The 23,353-nt window shown below is 38.4% G+C and overlaps 1 protein-coding gene across 1 annotated transcript in view; it reads left to right on the top strand.

Moving 5' to 3' along the window:
• CDH9 (cadherin 9) overlaps window positions 1–23,353 on the top strand; it is a 92,947-nt gene that overhangs the window by 5,675 nt on the left and 63,919 nt on the right. The gene's annotated exons all lie outside the window — the stretch shown is intronic.

The following is a 23,353-nucleotide window of genomic DNA, read 5'->3' as shown; positions in this document are numbered from 1 at the left end:
TTAAATTATTTATTTGGTCATTTCCTCTCACTGAGGGTCAGGTCAATAGATATTTTATATTTGTTATATTACCGGGTAAGTTAACTATTTGCTAAATTGGAAATTTGCTTTATTATAAAAAACATGATATTAAAATTAAATAATATTGCCTTATATCTAATAACATATGCACAATAATTAATAAAACTGTCAAGGATAATATATTTGTAATACTGTCACTTCTTCCACATTAATGTTATAACTTATTAGGACATTATAAATCAACTATGCATGTACTGAGCAGGGATTGGAATAAATTTAACTATTAGAAGAGAGATAAATAATTTTCCTTCTTGCCCAAATCTTGCCTGTTTATCTAGATGATGTGACATTGTATATGTATACTTTCAAATCAGTTATGTTTTTAATATCCAAACATTAAATAATACTAAGATTAGTATTTTTGACAATACTTACTCTTCAAGGACTAAGTAATTGATGCACTATTATCATAACACATATGATTATGCATGAAATGTATATTTGTCTGTTTTTTATGTCTAACTTGAAATTGAGACCCCTGATACAATCATTAACAATGAAGAATGTTGTTATTATACCTGCAATAAACATATTTTTCCTTTATAATTAAAATTAACTTTGGTCAGTTAAAAATATGGGGTTTTATTAAAATATAAATTGTGAATGTCAATAATAAGCTTATATTTTAAATATTGTAGGGTTATTTTTAGTACATTAAAATTAGCATTTTTATCAGTGTTGTCTTTATATATGTATCTCCTTATATATAAACAATAGATATTTAAATATGTATGATGTATATCAAGCTCACGACTTTGGGCTTGACACCTTGTGTTAAATTTTTTGTTTTCTGTAGCTAAATATGGATGATTATTTTATTTATATAAGAAAATAGTTCCAACTTTGGACATTTTTTATAGAAAAGTAATAGAATAACTGTTCTGATAGAAATTTAAATCATACATATATATATATCAGGAAAGTACTTGAATTTGTAATTACGTATACCCAATGACGAATATTGAAACTGATGGAGACAAAATGATAGAATGGAGACAAGAAAGTGGTGGGATTGCATCACAGAATCAGTAGCAGTTTCACAAGAACTTGAGTTTAATAATGATGTCATCAAGGATATCTGACCTCCTAGCTCCCCAGACCTAAGCTGCTGTGGCTTGTTGGTTGTCAAATGAAGCACTACCTTTAGGATCACCACAACCCTTTATTTAACATGGGCATGAAGGGCCCTCTTCATTACACCCAAGGCTAAACTGCGTTTATAAAAGTCTGACATTGAAATTGAGCTTTAAACATATTCACGGAGAAACAAAATGTTATTTTAGAATAAAAATGTCACATGTATATGTCTTGCACTATATTTCAATGACAATATTTACAAATTGTACTCTTCTAAAATTATAAGAAAATGTAAATAAACAATCCATATGGAAAGAGTTCGAAGAAATTAAGCCCCAGAATGAAAATTTTATCCAAATTATGGGTTTGGACAAAAATATCCCTAACTATTTATAAATCATATCATATTCTATAAAACATGTATTTGAAAACAGATTTTAGAAAAGAACTATTTGATCATTATAAAATTCTATACATATTCAATATAGTGTTGCTTTCTTTATAAAATTCACCCAAGTATATTTTTCCATTGATTTTTAGAGAGAGTGGAAGAGAGAGGCAAAGACAAAGAGAAATATCAATGTAAGAGAAACACATCATTTGGTTGCCTCCTGCATGCACCCTGACCAGGGCCCAGTGTGGGAAGGATTCTGCAACTGAGGTACGTTCCCTGGACCAGAATCAAACCCAGGACCCTTCGGTCCGCAGGCCGATGCTCTACCCACTGAGGCAAACCGGCTAGGGCTATAGTGGCTTTCTATAAATGAGAGATGTTTTATAAACTATCAGTGATATATTTATTATTAAAGTTAACACTTTAGATAATTTTTCTAAATATAATCATTTGATGATTATATTCTTTATATTCCCAGTATTTTAACTTGTGTCAAGGATTGTGATGATTTATTCATCTCACTGCTTTTAACTTCCTATGCTTCCCTACTTTCATTACAGCTTGAGTCTTGCTTCTACATCTGTTTCCATATTGCTTGGCTTCTTTCCCCTTATCTTCCTCCCCCACCGCCCTCACTTCAAAGACAGAATAGATTTAACTCTGAGTGAGTATTCTTCTTAACTGGGCTTGCATTTTGTGGACATGACTCAGTGAACTGTCTCAGCACATAGCTTTTCCAACATGAGAAACTCCTTAGATATGGAGCTAATAGAAATTGGTCACTATATTCATAGATGATTTTAGAGACTCGGCCCCACCCCTCTCTACTTTTACTGTCTAATTGACTGGAAATGAGCCTTCTAGGGTGTTGAGCATTACCAAGGTCACAATTCATTAAGAAGTGATAGGTCGAACAAGGAGATACCCTGCTACTCACAGAAATCTGACTGTAAGTTCAGGAATGCTGTGCTGAGTATTCACAGCTACACGAGAATTGCAGCGAATCATTAAAAAGCAAACAAACTGGGGCTTGAATAGCTAAGGCTATGCTTGTATAATTAATATCCACTAGGTGTGTGTGTGAAGAGACAAATTGGTAAAGGGTATTGATACTGACTGCTGGACCTCAGGAGTCCCCAGATTGTCACATGCGAACTGTTCCCATTAAGAAGCTGATTTTGTGTTCCGTTTCCAGGGAGTAGAAATGACAGTCCAACTTACAGTGTGCAGGTGTAAGCAGAAACAACGCTTCTCATAACATCAGTACCACAATGTAGTGTCGTAAATGTGTGCAGACTGGGTGAGAGGTATGGTCACAACCCTATGTGCACCCTTCATACCGTTTTTATTTTTTTAATTCACAATCAGGAAAAAAAAAAGATCTTCAGATTATTTGTAATAATGAATTAATGAATTCACTGGCTAATTATTTTATTTTTTTCACCTTTGAATTTACTTGTTATTAAACCCCTGCTATGTCTTAGGCGAGCTGGGAGACCTTCACATGGAAACCACAACTTCCGACAACTTCAGTTCTTAGAGACTCCCTTCTTGTCATAAGTGCCAAAATGTACCTGTTTGTGACCTATTTTTATTTAGTCTTAGATTTCCCCATACATCTTGCAACTAATCTGTATTCTACCCCTACCAAAGAGCATTAAACTCATGCAAAAAAAAAATTGTCTGGCCTATACTTTCTCTTCAGTAGATACATTCCTCGTTACTTCACCTTAAAAATAAGTAACATTTTACAGACTACCTTGCCACTCTGGTCACTCTGTGTAAAATTAACTCTTGTTTGATAATGTCCCTAAAAATGAAAGTGATTATCCCAATTCGAAATAGGGAGCACAGATAGATAGGACTATACCTCCCTTTTAAAATCTACTTTTCAAATTAATTCAAGACCATTTATCAATCCTTCTCACTACTGCCAAAGACATGCAAAGACAAAAAATGTTTGGATGATTTATAATTATCTATTTGTTTTTTCTTTTTTGCTCAATCCCTTCACCCCTCCAACACCGCTGCCCCACCAAAGTTCTCTGCTTTCTATCTATGAGTCTGTCTTTATTGTCTTGTTAGTTCAGTTTGTTCATTAAATTCCACATATGAGTGAAATCATTTGGTACTTTTCTTTCTCTGAGTTTATTTCACTTAGAATCCATATAAGATAAACTGTTACCAAATTCTGAGAACTATAAGCCTTGTCACATCTTACATTAGTCTTTTACTCTAGCCCTTAGGCCACTCTTCTTCTAAGAACCTTAATATCTCTTTGCTGTACTAATATAATAACATTGTAATTGCTCTCCTCGCCAATAATTTAACTACTGATGCACTTCACAAAATATAATTTTATAAATTAAAAATATGTTCAGGCCCAGCTGGTGTGGCTCAGTGTTTGAGCATGGACCTATGAACCAGGAAGTCACAGTTCCATTACAGATCAGGGCACATGCCAGGGTTGCATGCTCAATCCCCAGTAGGGGGCGAGCAGGAGGCAGCCAATCAATGATTCTCTCCCATCATTGATGTTTCTGTCTCTCCCTCTCCCTTCTTCTCTGAAATCAATAAAAATAAATTCTAAAAAAATGTTCAAATAACCACCTCTTCTCTTACCCTCAATCCACACCCCATCAAATCCAGAAATAAGTCAGTACTCTCCAGCCTTGAATCTGAGACTTCGGCAATTGGTTTTATCATTATTTTCTTTCTGCTAAATTATGAGTGTTAAAAATATGGCCACAGCCTTACGGAGCCTAAAGAATAGGCTTTTAAAGAGTTAAAACTACTTTGAAATCTTACAAAAATGTTGTGCTTATGATTTAACAAGAGGCCTGGTGCATGAAATTCATGCACGAGAGGGGGTCCCCTCAACCCAGCCTGCACCCTCTCCAATCCAGGACCCCTTGGGGGATGTCCAACTGCCGGTTTAGGCCCAATCCTGGGGACATCCCTCTCACAATCTGGGACCACTGGCTCCTAACTGCTCACCTGCCTGCCTGCCTGCCTACCTGATCACCTATAACTGCCCCCCCCTGCTGGTCTGGTCACCCCCAACTGCCCCCCGGCTGGCATAGTCACCCCCAACTGTCCCCACCCTGCCGGCCTGGTTGCCCCTAACTGCCCCTCCACCAGCCTGGCTGCCCCTTACTGCCCCCCTCTGCTGGCCTGGTCACCCCTCACTTGTCCCCGCCGCTGTCTTGGTTGCCTGCAACTTCCCCCACTGTGGGCCTGGTCGCCCCATGCAGCCTGCTGCTTGGTCATTTGGTCGCCCCTCACTGACCTCCCTGTGGGCTGGTTGCCCCAAGCAGCCTGCTACTCAGTCATTTGGTTGCCTCTCACTGACCTCCCTGCCAGCCTAGTCTCCCCATGCAGCCTGTTCAGTCCGTTTGGTTGCGATGGTCGCTTAGGCTTTTATATATATATAGGTGTGTCTATGAAAATGAAGTTTAAAGCCCTAGAGGGCCTGTAGCTTCCTGTGTAAAATTAAGATATTAACAGTATTGACATGACAATGTATCATGAGGAGACTATGACCACTGTTGTTATTATTAAGAATGTTGTTGCTCAGGTTTAGCATATCTAGGTAAAGAGCATGGGGACTCTCAATATAGAAAAGCATGAGAGAGACCTAGCTTAATTTAAGGACTAATTTCATTGTTCTTTCATTTAGATAAGGTAAATCTGGGTCATTTACCACATTCTGAATATAAATATTAATATACATGATATGGTTTTTTAAAATGACATAGCATAAAATGGAAATATATTTTGAACAATTTTGTCATAAATTTATATCATATTGAATATAGAATATTTACTATTGCAGATACAATGCTATAAAGTTTATTGCTTTAAGTCAGAATGAGTACATTACACATGGATCTTAGAGATATGAATGAGTTATGAAAGTCTTTTAAATCAACATTAATAAAATTTCATAGTATTTCATATCATCACATAATTCAATGCCATGTATTTAACTTTCCTTTTCTATCATTTTTATGGTTGTCCCCTTTTAAACTTTGAATTATACTAATGACTATAAAGTAAATGACAGTCTTTACCTTAAAATGAATACAGCTTATAAAGGTGGTTTATTTGTATGAGAATGTTACTATGGTTTGAAAAGTATAGTTCAAACCAAAAAAGTAACAATGATTGCATGCTTGTGAGTAACATCCACTATAATTAATCTGGAAGTTATATTTATGGTGAATATTAATAATTTGATAGTTTATCCCTAATCTTTATAAAGTAGAATTTTATTATTCATGAAATATAGAAACTATTATATTATTTAGTAAATTTATCATTCTGAACTCATAGATTAGTGGCATTTTTTCCACCTTTTACAAAGCATGCATCATTTCTTTGGTGCTGAGGTAATAGCAGTGAGCATGAGACAAAGAGTTTCTCATCTCAGGAAGGTCTTCTTTAGAGTAATGACACAGATAATAAATAACATAACTATGGTACTGATGAATGTTGAGAAAGTAGGCAGTGTGATGAACAGTTACCTAAAGGGATGGGTGAAGCTTTATCAAGGTGGTAAGAGGTTTTGTTGAGAAGGTGATATATGAATTGATTCTGAATGGAGATAAGAAAATATTATGAGAAACATCATCATAAATAAAAGAGATAGCAGTTTCAAAGGTCCTGATATGTTAAAAACTTTGCTCATTGTATAATATCCTAATCACAATTATTTTAATTTATAAATACCATATATCATGCTTATTTAGAGATAAACTTAGTAATAAGAATGTGAACTAGTGAATTAAACATTTCCTACTATTCATAGTATTGTTATGTTAACAACTTGGGTTCAAAAAAATTTTTTTTGCTTATTTAAATAAATGGTTCCAATATATCTTTATATTTTTATACCTATAAAGTTGGACTCATTAAATGTTATTATTTATGCGGTGGTGGGAACTTCGGACAGCTAACTCTGGAATATTTAAATATGAAGAATGTGTCCAAAATATGTAGTTTCTCCTGGTTATAAGTAAAAACAAAACTCAAATTAAAGCAGGGACGCGTACCTTACTATAAGGAGGACATATAAAACTGTATATTTTTTCATATATACACTGTATATTTCTACATCACTATCTATAATGATAAGGACAAAAAAAGGCATCTATACTAATAATAGGGTAATATGCAAATTGGTCGGGATGCCCTCATGTGTAATGATTGATCAGCAGGCTGTGTGCACAGCAGGTGCGCGTGGGCAGGGACTTGCAGCATCGGGGACTTGCATCACGCCATCACAATCCATCACCAGGAGGGCCTCCATGCAGCCCAGCCCATGGGCGGCCCCTGGTGGAGGCACCAGGAGGACTGCCCAGTGTTAACATGACACTGCCTGTGTGCAGTCAGACATCCCCTGAGGGGATTGGAGAGGGTACAGGCTGGGCTGAGGGACCCCCCCATGCACAAATTTCATGCACCAAGCCTCTAGTTTATAATAAGATTGATCAACCTTATCCTGAATATTGAGGGGAGGTTCTATTCTTGAAGGCACTAGAATAGGATCTGCTCTATAATTATCTCAAAATTTTCCAAATATTAGTTTCTTTCTACTTGTGTGATTTTATGTTGAACATGACTTTCATACTTCTATAGTTTCCAAAAGAAGGAATTTAATTCTTTCTGTGACTGCAGATCTCTACTTCTGAGGATCTGTTCTCATCACTTTGTGTTGCATGGCATGCCAACCTTTACCTTTTGGCACTTTTATGGTTTCTCTTTTATTTTTGCTGATTTCCTCTTTTGGATGAATCTCCGGTTAAATTTTCTGAAATAATCATGTAAGTTTAAATCTCCTTTCTTTGTATCAGGACCCTAGATATTGTTTTGGTGGTTATTCAATATTTTCATAACCATATCTGAGTTAGATATCTCTAGTTATGTTCTCTTGGGTCCAAATTTTACAAGGTGGAATTATAATCCAATCTGGTATAATAAAGAAAATAATGGTTGGGAATAAAAAGACCAGAGATAAGGGGTTTGTTTCCCTTCACCACTCTAGACTTAATTTCTTCACTGTAATAATGGTGGAGAGAGACTAGAGACATCTAAGGGCTCTTTAACTTCCAAAGTCAATTGAATCTTTTCTAGAAGTTAGTTATATATATTTAACATTCAATTGTTTCTCTAACAAGCTTCCATCTTGCAAGGAAAAATAAAACAACAGAAATTCTGTGCTTAAAAATGTCCAAAAGCCTGGATATCATGCTGTCAGACCTGGTCCTCTCAAAGGATTTCTCTGCATTGGTGTCCACTCTAGTACCAGATCTATCACATGTGTTCAAACGGCCTTGTCCATATTGTGTAAATTCCCCACACTGATATCAGAATTTCCATGAGCAAAAATAATGAGTTGGAGTTCTATTACTGTCACACATATTCAGAAATGTATTTATTTCAGTGTGTGTACAGAACTACTCTGTTTCAACTATTCTATCAGCATATTCACAAGTAATATTACAAATTCAGATATCAACCACCTAAAAGAAAGACAAAATTCAGTCATCTATTTTAATACATTTTTGTGTTGTAACTAATTAAAACAGTATAATCTATTCCTTTGTTTAAAAGTATACATATTTCTGCAGGTATAAAATTATACTATTTTATACTATTTAAATACAAAAATTATTTCTGTATTATAGCCAACATTGCATGATATGGAGCAATCTCTTAACAAAATTGCCCAATCTTTGGAAAAAAAGAAAATATCTCAGTTTGACAATTTTAAAATAAAGACTGAATTCATTTGAAGAATAAATGATTATGTGAAATGAATCTCTAAAAAATTCAATTTGTAAAATACCAGAATTATTAAAAAGGAATGGATATAAGGCCAGTAATTTCTTTGAGGTTATCTATTGGCATCATTTCATGCTCTATCCTTGGATATTATTTCTTTTTTTTAATAAATAATTTATCTTACGAACTTCAGGTACTAAACCTCGCTTAAACATAGAAGAAATTAGTATCCTAACCATTTATTATCTATAGTGTTATGAGATTAATAAGAAAAGCAGGAGTATGTAAGATAAGTTCTAACAAATCACAACAGAACAACACCCTGTTTCAATGTAATCTCTTGAGAAAACATAATATGAGTATCTGATAGTCAATTAAATATTTTGCTTTCACAATCTATTTACAAGAAAATTAATTATTTGTAGATAAAGTATCTCCTTGCAATTTCCTACTGGAGTAACAGATTTCTCTCTGATGTTCTGAAGAAATAAATTAACCTATTCACTAATTAAATTAATCCCATTTTGTAATAAGGAACTGCAGATTCAATTTTTCTTTGCCAATGAACCCTTATTTATAATGGTATCCTACCCTAGTCTATGGGGAAAATGAGTAGCAGCTGTGTTGGATAAACCACACACATAATTAGCATACAGAATCCCTTTGCCAGCTATATGCTGAAGTAATGTAAAATATTATAAATTCCTGGGTGTGTTTTATGGATGAATCATATTGTATGTTACTTTTAAGAGTGTTCTAGAAAGACATTGAATGAATCCAAATTCAGTATGTATTGTCAATATTGATTCTTTATTTGCTTACACTGAACCACAGATAGAAATTTAAGCAAAATAGATAAAGAAGCCTATTTTTAAACCTCTTATGGAATCCTTCATGATTAATCCAGAAATCTTAGCTTAGAATCAAGTTATTTTGTGCATCTTTTTATTGTTGATTTTCTAAGTAATTACATTTACTATTGGCCAAAAGATATAAACAAACTATAACTAAAATAGCTATAACTAACTAGATGAAATGAGTAACGTGGCTAGATTTTTCTGTAGACACATAGCTTTCCCTGTTAGCCTTACATTAAAACCTGTTATCTAACTGTTGATAATTTTATTGAGCAATTGAGCATTCATTCATTTATTTATTCATTTAATTTTTTAAAAAAATATTGACTGTTTGAAATGTGGTCAGTTTCCTTGGTTGCTTCTTAGAGGCATGTTTTTAATATATTTTAGCTTCAAGTAACTTTACTATAAAATGTCACTCAGAACCCAACCATGTGACTCAGTGGCTGAGCATCTACCTATAAACCAGGAGTCCACAGTTTGATTCCCGGTCATGGCACTTGCCTGGGTTGTGGGCTCGATTCCCAGTGTGGGGTGTGCAGAAAACAGCTGATCAATGATTCTCTCTTGTCATTGATGTTTCTATCTTTATCCTTCTCCCTTCTTCTCTGAAATCAATAAAAAATAAATTATGTGGCTCAGCTTCCTTGTTCTAGGAAATCCTTATCCCTTCATCTTGTTCCTTCTGAACAACTGGGTCATGGAACAGTTATTTAGTACTAAGAATTCTAGGGCGATTCATTCAATAACCCTCCCCAAAATGTTTAGAAGTGTTCATGTACATGGAAACAACCTCAATATTATTACATTAATTTCTCTTATCTGCAGGCGATGCATTCCAAGACCCTCAGTAGATGCCTGGAAAGATTGATAGTACCAAACTCTATACTGTTTACACTATGTATTTTTTTTTCTACACATACATATGTTTCACTTAAAGGAAGCACTTTAAGTCTTCCCTTTGGCATATCTTAATTACCACTATCACTACTCTTCTGGGTGAGAGTCATCATTAAGTAAAACAATTGTTATTTGAAAACAAGCACTGAGATACTGCAACAGCGGTGGGGAGCCAGAGCATGTAGAGAATGGATATGCTGGACAAAGGGATATTCATGGCCAGGGAGCAGAGAAGGACAACATGAACTTTTTTTGTGTGTGTGTGCTACACAACTTAAAACCTATGAATTGTTTATTTCTGGAATTTTCCATTGAATATTTTTGAATTACGATAGACCTTGGGTACCTGAAACCATGGAAACTGCAGATAAGGCAGGACTACTATAAATCCATTTATATAAGTGAAGAGAAAAATCATGTGATTCAGGTTAGTTGAGGCTTATGTGATTTCACCCCTTCCTTAATAAGACTCAATACTAAGAAATGTTACTTAATTCTCCTTTCATCTTTTGTAATTAATTTATGTAATTTTATTTTTGTTTTATTTTTTATTTATCTTTATTGTTGAAAGTATTACAGATGTCTCCTTTCTGTTTTCCCAAAGAACCCTCCATCCCACTCCCCTCCCCAAGGCCTTCACCACATTATTGCTTGTGTCCATGGATTATGCATATCCTATCTATATAATAAAAGGCTAATATGAAAATTGTCCCCTCAACTGGGAGTTTGACTGAGAGTTTGATCAGGGGGTGGGCTGGCCGGCCAACTGCCTGTGGCCCCTTCCCCCAAGCCAGCTGGGTCGGACCCCACCCATGCACAAATTTGTGCACCAGGCCTCTAGTATGCATATAATTTCTTTGCTTAATCTCTTCCCACTCACCCACTCACTCCCACCTTCCCTCTGAGAGTCATTGGTCTGTTCTGTGCTTCGATGTCTCTGGATCTATTTTGTTCATCTATTTATTTTGTTCATTAGATTCCACATACAAGTGAGATCATGTGATACTGGTCTTTTTCTTTAAATGGCTTATTTCGCTTAGCATAATAATCTCCAGGTCCTTCCATGCTATCTCAAAGGGTAAGAGATCCTTTGTTTTTACTGTTGCATAGTATTCCATGGTGTAAATGTACCACAGCTTTTTAATCCATTCATCTACTGATGGACACTTGGGCTACAAGTATTTAAAGATCTTAGCTATTATAAATAGCACTGCTATGAACATAGGGATGCATATATTCCCTCTGACTGGTGTTTCAGCTTTCTTAGGATATATTCCTAGAAATAGCAGTTCCATATTTAATTTTTTGAGGAAACTCCATACCGTTTTTCCATAATGGCTGCAGCACTCTGCATTCCCACCAGCAGTGCACTAGGGTTCCCTTTTCTCCACATCCTTGCTAGCACTTTCATTTGTTGATTTGTTGATGGTAGCCATTCTGACAGTGTGAGGTGATACTCCACTGTCATTTTAATTTGCATCTCTCAGATGATTAGCCACTCTGAGCATTTTTTCATATGTCTTTTTTCTGTATGTCCATTTAGGAGAAGTGTCTATTTAGGTACTTTGCCCATTTTTTAATTGGATTGCCTTCTTTTTGTTAAGTTGAATGAGTTCCTTTTATATTTTGGAAATTAACCCCTTATCAGATGTATCCTTGGCAAATATGTTCTTCCATACAGTGGGCTCTCTCTTCAATTTGTTGATGGTTTCTTTTGCTGTGCAGAGCTTTTTATTTGAAGTAGGCCAATTTGTTATTTTCTCCTTAGTTTCCCTTGAACTAGGAGATGTATCACCAAACATATTGCTACAAGAGATGTCTGAGATTTTGCTGCAAATTTTTATAATTTTATGATGGCTGAAAAAATAATTTTCTTCTGGGATTATATACAACTTTATGGCCAAAAATTAAGTATTGCCTATTAAAATGTCAATGTTCATAAGTCAAAATGAGACCAAGCTAAATTTACATCTAAACATATTGTGAAATTTGTATGAGAAACTGATCCAAAACCTCAAATTCATAAAACCAAGTTACTTAGCACAATACTTTAGCTCCCTCTTTTGGATGGCCCTGATTATAATATGACAATATGAGAAAATGCCCTAATTTCCCTTTATTTCTACTCTCATTATATAATATGTGATACAATGTTTACTCAGTTGTTAAACTCTGTAAAATTAGTAGTTTTAATCAGTCTTCAAATGAAAATAAGTTAAATATACATCTAGTAATATTTTATTAGTTGAATACTTATTGAACACTGCTTTAAAGTTAACAATGTATTTTAACAAAGTGTTTTAATATATACTATTTAAAATGAATTAATATTCACCTCATTTTGTGAGGATTTTAAATGAGTCTTCAAATAAAATATTTTAAGTTAGTTATTTTACTATGCAATAGTCATTTTTTTACAAAAATAATAATAAATACTTTAGAAAGTATTGAAACCAGACATTGTAAATTGATGAATTGTTACTTTAGAGGTTTTTTAACTATCTTCCTTAGTTATTTCAGTAATGACTTAGAAGATAATACATAAAGAAGTATAAACTAATATTTGTGTCATCTCCTGGATATATACATGCATGTGTTGGGTATATATACATGTGTGTATTTATATATTCGCATATGCTCTTGTACTTATTAAACTTTAAGCTTGTCCTATTGCAGAAGAATAAACAAAGTCAGAAAAAAAAATGAAGGAACTTGATGACACTCTGGCACCTACAATTCTAATTGATCTAAGGGGAACCTTTTGAGAACTATCAGGTTTAAGTGAATTAAAAAATGCCTTCCTTCTTGGTGGATTAAAAAACAATGTGTTCTTTGAAACTTTCTATCTACATCCCCGATTTTCTCTCAATCTAGCCAAAATTTTTAAAATATGTAAAATGTATCATATCTTAAGTTTATGACTTTTAAAACAATATTTAACAGTTGGTTGAAGAAAACAAAAATGTATTTCATGGCTATTTTCCACAATGGATTTAAGTTGTGCTGGATTTTAAACTACTATTTAGGAGAAAATTGTGTGATAAATTATGCTAAACTTTCTCCCACATAGAACCAGTTTCAGATTTTTAATGCAATCATTGAAAAGCTCCAAGTTCAAAAACATTTGAAATTAAATAAGCATTCTTATCTTATAATATGAATAGCACATACGTTTTTAAGTATATTGACCAAATGGACTTCTTCTCTTAATTGATGGCAAACATACATTGCTAGCATACACAGTGACTAAGCTTTTTGTAAATAAGTCATATAATTGTTTCTGTTCACATTGTGGCACTTTGTGATGAGTAATGTATTTTTTAGTCAAACAACAATCTCACTTTCATCCCTCTCTTCAACCTCGTATAGTCTATTTATTCTAGCACTGTATCATAGAAAGCACTTATGCATGCATGGCCAAAACCCATACTTGATAATATATCTATGTTCTAGAATATCCACACTAATAATAGACAGATATGTAAATTGACTGTGCCTTCATGATGCCCCCACAGCCCATCACGCGTGAGTATGCAAATTAACCCAACAAAGATGCCAGGCCTATGGGCAGCGCGCAGGCACCAAGCAGCCAGGGGGTGGGGTGGAACACCTGTGCCATCGTCCTGCACAGCCTCAGCCATCATGGTCCTCTGGGCAGCATGGGAAGGCGGAAAGGCAGCTCTGGGCCAGAGCAAAGGGAGAAAGGTGGCTCCTGGCCAGAGCAAAGGCAGAAAGGCAGCTCTGGGCCATAGTGAAGGCAGTGCTGGCAGCCAGGAGAAGGAAGGCCCATTCTTGCATGAATCTTTGTGCATCAGGCCTCTAGTTAAGTATAAAGTTCATTAATAGTGGATACTCACATACCAGTACTGTGTGTTAGAGATTTATTGAGATGCTACAATATCTATTTCTGAGGATGGTTACAATTAAGAAAAAATACATTGCTCAAAACCACTAACATGTAGAAATGTTAAAGGATAGGTTATCTCAGTAATAAAAGTCACAAAAAGCATCAGTGCATGTTATATCTGTATTTATCTATACAGTCCCTTTGTTTATTTACCTTCATTAGTTCGGATGACAATGTCTCACTAGAGTAGGATGACAAAATCCTGAACTAAAAATGATTTTTCACTAAGTTATTATCAGGAGATAATGACATACTGAAAGTTCTGAGTCTCACTGTTGACACTGGCGACCCTCATATGCTTAATAAGCAGAATCCTATTAGAAAAGACAGCTGTGGCAAGAGTTTTGCAGATACAGAGTTACATCATTATGCGATAGAACATAAGTTAAAAAATTCTGGGAATTACTGTTAATGTACAAGAAACCAGAGCATATATTTTAGGATTTATATTTAGTAACAGGCACCTTCCTAAGAGGCAAATATTTGAAGACTTTATTTTGCTTTGATGAATATATATTTAATTCAGTATATCATATATCTGATGTTTAATGATGCCATTTACGCAGCAAACATATATGCCTTTGGCAAACATAGAGAAAAAATAAAATAAATAAAATGGTCTTACCATGTGGCAAAATTAAATGACTTTCATAAAGAGAAGGATTCCTAGTAAGAAGTGTAAGAAGCTTCAATAGGCCTGATTTTAAGAATTGACTCAGATACATTTTTACTTTTTAGACTTCATCTTCCAGCAAAGAAAATATGTCCTAAAAGATCAACAGTGAGTGCATGATTATTTAGAGTGAAAATAATATTTTCCCTTTAAATTCAGTGGGTTAATAGAGATATTCAGTTGTGCAGTAATGTTCGTCATATTTCAGTGTATGGTTGTGAAGTATTTCTAACTAAATTGTAAACATATTCAACTTTGCAGTGCTTTAAAAATGAGATGCAATTACGGGCATCATCTGTAAAATGAAAAATAACATGTTCAAATTATTGAAATAGTCTGCTATAGTTAGCTGTTTTGTTACAACTCATCTTATAAGGCACAGAGTGCACTGGATCACTTGAACTCTTGGTTTGTTATTTTTCCTCCAAGTCAAACCATAATTCCACACTAACCTCTGTATACATCATAAGGATAATTAATTTTTATTGTAAAACACTTCTGATTCATAGGTTTTTATTGAAAAATCTTTAGAAAATCATGGGAGCTGAGAGTGCCTGATAGAGATAAAAATAAATCAATGAAACAAAGTGAAGGCTCTTGTATGAAACAATAATTATGGTCCATAAGGAGAGGGTCTGATTGATTCAATAGTCTGCACTTGAGGCTGGACCAGTGGGGTGGGAACTCAATCTGTTCCTTAATAATTTCTCCTTATGAATCCGTATTATATAAACACTGACAAGTTATAGTTGTGACAATTTTACTACTTTTCTTTGATATATTGTTTTAAACAGACCTCTTGATTTGTTTAGGAAAACTGTCATAGAACTACTTTAAAAAAGGAAGTCACCTATGTTAATTACCTTTTTAATTCTCAAAATAAATACTGTTTTATTTGGATTACAGCATAGTGGTTATGCCATAGGTACTAGAGTCAGACTCCCTAAGTGAAAATTTCAGCTGCCACTGGCAAAGCCCATTGCCCAAAAGATCACCAGAAATACTGCTGTAGCCAAGCAATTTCCTGCAACAAGGCATACTGCTCAATATGGGAAAATTTCAGGTATGTTGGTCAGAAGAAGTTAGGATAGGCTTATGGAGTTTGGAAATATAGCGGAGCATTTTGTAAGTGCTTATAAAGCAGGGATGAGCACTTGATTGGGGAACATCAGGAAATTGGGGCAATTTTGAAGATGTGCACTAGATTCTGTCAAGAAAGCTGGAAAAAGTTTTTGAAGTTGACTTTGATAAGGAAGTAGAAACCAGGGGAGGAAGATATTTGGTCATTCTTTTTGGGGGGTACCTAGCACCCCTGCTTTTTCTATTTCACTCCCAGCTATTGAGTGAGCTTATCTGATGCTGATATTCTGTTAAATTATTTTTGATCAGCAGGGGAAACCATATCACAGCTCTTAATTTCCACGCAGGTATGAGGTATCAGAGCTCATTTTTGTTTGTTTCTTGTCACCTAACAGGTATTATCTAGGGCAATAAATTTAAACACTCAGTACTTTCATATTTTTGTGTATTAAATGTAAATAATAGAACCTTCATAAAGTTGGTTTGAGGACTGGTATGTGATTTAAGATACATGTATCAGTCAAAAGGACTAGGGTGTGCAGTGAAGTTTTTTCAAAAAGTTTCATTTTCCCTCCCATTATATATTTACTAGAGGCCCGGTGCACAAAAATTTGTGCACTCGGGGGGGAGAGGGGGTCCCTCAGCCCATCCTGTGCCCTCTCGCAGTCTGGGACCCCTCAGGAGATAATGACCTGCTGGCTTAGGCCTGCCCCAGGTGGCAGAGGGCAGGCCCAATCCCTAGGTGCAGCCCCTGGTCGGGCTCAGAGCAGGGCTGATTGGGGAGTTGGGGCACTTCCCCCTGTCATGCACAGAGCAGGGCGGATCGGGAGGTTGCGATGCCACCCCTAGTCACACTCAAGGTAGGGCCAATTGGGGGGTTGGGGTGCCGCCCCCTGTCACACTCAAGGCAGGGTCGATGGGGAGGTTGCGGCGCCACCCCCTGTCATGCGCAGAGCAGGGCCGATCAGGGGGTTGGGGTGTTGCCCCCTGTCATGCACAGAGCAGGGCCCATCAGGGGGGTTGGGGCTCCGTACCCTGTCACACACAGAGCAGGGTCGATCAGGGGATTGGGGAACTCCCCCCTGTCACGCACAGAGCAGGGCCAATCAGGGGGTTGAGGAGCTCCCCCCTGTCACTCACAGAGTAGGGCTGATAGGGGAGTTGGGGCACTGCCCTGTCACACACAGAGCAGGGCCGATCAGGGGGTTAGGGAGCTGCCCCCTGTCATGCACAGAACAGGGCCCATCAGGAGGGTTGGGGCTCCGTACCCTGTCACACACAGAGCAGGGCCGATCAGGGGGTTGAGGAGTTCCCCTCATCATGCACAGAGCAGGGCCCATCAGGGGGTTGCGGAGCTCCCCCCGTCACTCACAGAGTAGGGCCGATAGGGGAGCTGAGGCACCGCCCCCTGTCACACACAGAGCAGGGCCGATCAGGGGGTTGGGGTGCCGCCACTGTCACACTCAGGGCAGGGCCAATGGGGAGGTTATGGCTCTACCCCGTCACACACAGAGCAGGGTCCGTGGGAGGCAGGGGGGGTTGGGGCGCTGCCCTCTATCACCCACAGAGCAGGGTCGATCAGGGGGTTGGGGCGCTGCACCCTGTCACACACAGAGCCGCAGGGAGATCAGGGTGTTGGGGAGCTCCCCCCTATCAGGCACAGAGCAGAGCTGATCAGAGGGTCGGGGCAACTTCCCCTGTCACAAACAGAGCAGGGCAGATAGGGAGGTTGTGGCCCCACCCCTTGTCACACACAGAGCCGCAGGGCGATCAGGGGGTTTGGGCGCTGCCCCGTGTCACGCTGATCCCGGTGCCGGGTGGCCTCACGGCTCCACTGATCCCGGTGCTGGGAGGCATATTACCCTTTTACTGTATAGAATAGAGGCCTGGTGTATGGGTGGGGGCCCGCTGGTTTGCCCTGAAGGGTGTCCTGGATCAGGGTGGGGGTCCCCACTGGGGTGCCTGGCCAGTCTGGGTGAGGGGCTGAGGGCCGTTTTCAGGCTGGTGGGTCACTGAAGCTCCCAACCGCTCCTTTTTTTCTTTTTTTTTTTTTTTATTCTGGGCCAGCTTTAGCTCTGAGGCCTCAGCTGCTGAAAACAGGTTTCTGGCCTTTGTTTATCTTCTGTATTTGATACAATGTTGTGGTCCGGCTGGCTGAAGCCCGGCTGAATAAAGCAGGTTTCTGGGTTTTGTTTAGCTTCTATATTTGCAACATAGTTGCTTAGAGTTGCAGCTGAGAGGCCAGCAAGTCAGGCGGGGAACGTTGGAGTCCGCAGTCACTGGAGCAAGCAAGCCTCCCTGTTCGCTTCAGTGCATTGCTGCTGGCCGCCATTTTGGCTGGCAGTTAATTTGCATATTGCCCTGAATAGCCAATGGGAAGGGTAGCGGATGTACGGCTAATTACCATGTTTCTCTTTTATTAGATAGGATAGAGGCTCAGTGCATAAAATTCATGCACTTGGGTGGGTGTCCCTTGCCCAGCCTGCATCCTCTCCAAAATGGGACCCCTTTCACAATCCCTCTCACAATCCGGGACTGCTGGCTCCTAACTGCTCGCCTGCCTGCCTGCCTGATTGCCCCTAACTACTTCTGCCTGCCAGCCTGATCACTTCTTAACTGCTCCCCTGCCAGCCTGATTAACACCTAACTGCTCTCCTGCCAGCCCGATTGCCCCCAACTCTCCTCCCCTGCCAGCCTGATCTTGCCCCCCTCCCCTGCCAGCCTGACCTCACCCCCTATTACCCTCCCCTGCTGACCTGATGGCCCCCAATTGCCCTCCACTGCTGGCCTGGTTTCCCCCAACTGCCCTCACCTGCTGTCCTGGTTGCTCCCAACTGCCCTCCCCTGTTGGCCTGACCTCATCCCCAATGGCCCTCCCCTGCCGGCCTGATCTCACCCCCAACTGCCCTCGTTTGTTGGCCAATTTGGTTCTGATTGGTCGGTTTCTATGACAGTCAGTGTCAAAAGCTCTGTCTCCTAGGCAGCCATTGGCTCCTCACAGTTGACCTAGATTTGGTTCTGATTGGTCAGTTTCTATGCCAGTCAGCATCAAAAGCTCCACCTCCTAGGCAGCCATTGGCTCCTCACACTTCACCCAGATTTGGTTCTGATTGATCAGTTTATATGCCAGTCAGCATCTCTGGGCCTACCAACCGGGCCTGATCAGAAAGGTGGTGCTGATCAGCAGACCAGGTGGAGTTCTGGAGAGAAATGGAGGTGTGGCTGCTGGAGAGAAAGAGAGAGGCAAGTGCTGATCAACAACTGCCACAGAGGCTACGGATCAGACCCTGCTTCTCTCTTCAGGCCTCTCTCTGGGCCTTATTTGCAGCCCCCTCAGCAGTCAGTGCTGGGTCACCGCACCTGTAGCTGCAGCAATCAATGCTGGGTCGCTACAGCAACCCAGCACTGACTGCAGGACTGGCTTGTGGTTGGTCGATTCTCCTGTCATGAGGGACCCAGGGGTTTTTATATATTAGGATCACAGGTTGGCTGGTAGGGGTGTGAGGTAGCTCCCTCTCATCATTTTGGGTTCTAGGCTAACAAGTTTTGCTATTTGGCATGGCAAAGGAAAGAAGACAGTGACAGGCTCACAGAACAGTTCATAAACCCTCTTTCCAGAGAGAACCTACATTGCATCCACTCAAACTTTCCTGGCTAAATAGCTTCACAGAACTTCAGGATGGCAGAGAAGCACAACCCCAATGGGCTAGGATGATGGAGGCATGGGCTGTATGGGAACAGAATGAATGGCCACTACAAACTGTGAGACACTGCTGGTCCCTCACATGTGCTTAATGAGAGCCAGATATGACAATAATAAAGGACAGTTATGTTACTATGATCTTAATTTTCTTTCCCTCCATAGGATTTAATTATTACATTCACATGTGATTTTATTTTCAGATGTACTTTTCAAATGAAATAAACACAGGATTTTTAATATCAATGTCTGAAAATGAGATACTAAAAATATGTATATTTTGGTAAATGTATTGTGTTCAAATAGGTGACTTGCAAAGGTAAACATGCTAATGCATATTTATACTAAAATATCTTAAAAGTTTAGTTAGAGAGTATTTGAAATATGAAACCTACAGCTAGATTGTGGTGGTTGCTTATTTCATTTTTTTAATTGGTTAGATTACACTTGATAAAATTAAATAATATGGAGGTCCATTATAATGTTGCCAAATGGTGCACTGGGCTCACGAAATGCTGTGACTGTGTAGTGCTAATTGAAAACATTATCATGGTGATTGTGATAGTGACATTTAAATTGGCGTCAGTGCAAGAAATCTTTACAAGAGGCTCTCACAGTATTACACAGTACATTTCAAGAATATAAGTGTAATTTTGCTGGTGTCTTCATTCATATAGGCTTAGGAAAAGAAATACATGTGCATATGTTTAATATATATTTGAGAAAAATACTTAAATGGAAATATTCATGATTTACATATGATTTTAATATTTTAATATTATATCCTTCTATATTATATTTCCTGTTTGAATTCTCAAAATGTTTTAAGACATATAATATGTAACTCAACATACTGAACATTAAGAATTTTAAATGTATTATATACTCCCTCAACACATATTTTGAATCTTCTGTGCTATGCAAGACTATTTTGAATTATAGTTTGAAAAGAGAGTCACAGTAATTTAAAAGTAGCTAAATTTAACAGAGCCTTTCAAAGTCTTTCAAGAGAATTAGCAGCAGCTCTATGAGTATTATTAGCATTACTAGAGGCCCGGTGCATGAATTCGTGCACCAGTGGGGTCCCTCGTCCTGGCCTGCGGTATCGGGCCGAAACTGGCTCTCCAACATCCCCCAAGGAGTCCCGGATTGTGAGAGGGTGCAGGCCAGGCTGAGGGATCCCGCCAGTACACAACTGGGGCCAGGGAGGGACATAGGAGGTTGGCCAGCTGGGGAGGGACCACGGGAGGACTCCAGAGTATGTCTGGCCCATCTCATTCAGTCCTTATTGGCTGGACCCCAACAGCAAGCTAACCTACCAGTTGGAATGTCTGCCTCCTGGTGGTCAGTGCACGTCGTAGCGACTGGTCAACTGGTCAACTGTCTGTCCCCTGATGATCAGTGCACATCATAGCAAGAGGTTGAGTGGCCTTAGCATAACATTAGCATATTACTCTTTGATCGGTTGAACAGCCAACTGGATGACCAGACACTTAGCATATTAGGCTTTTATTATATAGGACTAAAGGCCCGGTGCATGAAAATTCTTGTGTTCAGGGGACAAGGGGGAAGGTCCCTCAGCCTGGCTTGCACCCTCTCACAGCCTGGGAGCCCTCAGGGGACGTCTGCCTGCCATCTGACAGTCAGATACCTTAGCGCTGCTGAGGAGGCGGGAGAGGCTCCCACCATCACTGCTGCATTCACAGCCCTTAGCCTGGCTTGTGGCTGAGCGGAGCACCCCCTGTGGGAACGCACTGACCACCAGGGGGCAGCTCCTGCATTGAGCATCTGCCCCCTGGTGGTTGTTCCCAGTCCTTCCTGCCATTAGGGTCAATTTGCATATTACCCTTTTATTATATAGGATTATTATGACTTTCACAAATTAAGAAACTAAGGCATAGAAATGTTTCTCTAAAAGTTACATAACTAGTAGGTAGTGCAGTCTTTTGAAATAATTCTGAGTTTGTGGTCTTAAAAAAGTCTTCATGTTACCTCTCTGACATTAATATTATGGTCTCAATGACACAGAAGCACAGAGGAAAAAAGAATCTCTTACCTTTACATGATAAAGTTAAGGAATACTACAAATGGTTAATAAATATTAATATTTAAGCAGCACTATATTGGATTCCTAGGGCTACTGTAACAAAGTATAATGACCAAGAGAATACGGTAGGGGAGGAATGAAATAGGAGAGAGAGGTGGAAAGAACACAACACCAACATTGCCTCAGATTGAGCCTAGCCTGGGCCTGATCACAGAGAGAAGGCTTTGAGAATAAAGACTCTTGAGGCAAGGGGTCTAGTTATTCATACTTCAGTGTCATTGACTTTGGTGGTGAGTGAAATAACATCCCTAGCTTGGCGATTCTCATCAGTCTAGGAAAATTCCAGAAGAAGAGGTAGATATAAGCAGTTGGCAGCCAAACCTTAAGGTAGTTGGCTCTGTCGATGGCATCTGCATGGATCACCAGAATCTACTGCAGGCTGCACGTTAACACTTACAATAAACTTTGAATGTGCTTATCCCTTTAAAACGGTAATTGTAATAGCTTACAATGATCTTCTCAAATCTCATTTACAGTTTCCTAGGCAGATGTATATTCCTTTATTGCACCTTAAGAGAATATAATTATATAATGAATTAATCAAGAATTTTGGTTTGATGGAAAGGAATTTATTTCAGTCCCACACACAACCTGAACTCATCCATTGTCTCTCACCAGTAAATGGCAGCTCTAAATCTGTTTTTCAAGCCAAAACCTGGGACTTATTCCTAACTCTTCCACTTCTATTAATTGCAAGCCAGTAAAAACATTCTTTTATCAGTATTATTTCAATCACCTTCTCAGCATTTTCTTTGTGTCCTTTCTTGCCTTGGTAAGTCTATGTTTCATATGCCAGCTAGAAGTACCCATTTAATATTAAGCCATGATCGTCCTCTACAGATAACAAACCCTCACCTGATGTCAGTATCATGAAGGTTACAACTCCCTATCATGGTTTGTAGGACTCTGGAAGCTGGCCCCCTCTATGATTTCAGAGTCTATAACTTTCCCTTTGTTAACTCAACTTAGGTTCTTTCTGTGACTTGAAGGCTTCTAAAATGCACCACAGACCTTACTACAAACTACATTTTCTTTTTCTGGAACACTGTTCCTACTGAAATCCTCCTAACTCACTCCTGACTCTTTGGCTTTCTGCACAAATGTCACTATAACTGAAAGGGTCTTTTTGACAATATCTTTGAAAATAACAGTACCTCTCCCAACACACATAATTTTTCTCTTTAACTTCCTTTATTTTTTTATTCTTTTCCTTTACTCATTTGTTTCAGAATAATGATGACCAATAAGTGTTTTTTAAACTATTATTCTTATATACTCATGGATTTGTAAATTATATTTGTTTCAATCTATTTAGTAATTATTCTTTTTGATACTCATGTTAGCCCATCATTGGTTAGTTGGGAGCCCTTCAAATGAACTCTGGAGTCCTTTTGACAAGACCCCAGTTGTCTTTGCTCACTTCCTTGCATTTGGATACAAGATGTTTCAGTCATCTTGCACAAATTCTCCCTAAGAACTGGTATTAGCTATTTATCCCAGGAATATTGCTTCCTTTAGGAGACATGGTATTTATAGTCCACAATCTCAGGTGAACATGTTATTGAGTGTCCTTATGCTGATAGGATGGTGTGCATTTTTCTTGGCTGTATTATAGCCCAATGTATGCATATTAAGTATTCATGACCTCCTCGGCTTGAAAATCATTTTGTCCAGTTTTCAGTATTTAATAAGACAGTGACTAAAGATGTCACCATTTGTTTGTGATAATATTAAATGCTGCCTTCACCCCACACCAGTAATACCTTGTTAGTCAACATTCTTAAAAAGGCA

Source organism: Myotis yumanensis, unplaced genomic scaffold (genome assembly GCF_028538775.1).
Source record: "Myotis yumanensis isolate MYYU_CA2020_CCGP unplaced genomic scaffold, mMyoYum1.0.hap1 SCAF_4, whole genome shotgun sequence".
In the NCBI taxonomy this organism is placed as follows: domain Eukaryota; kingdom Metazoa; phylum Chordata; class Mammalia; order Chiroptera; family Vespertilionidae; genus Myotis; species Myotis yumanensis.
The sequence above is the reverse complement of the archived record's forward strand: the minus strand, read 5'-3'. Positions and strand labels throughout refer to the sequence as shown.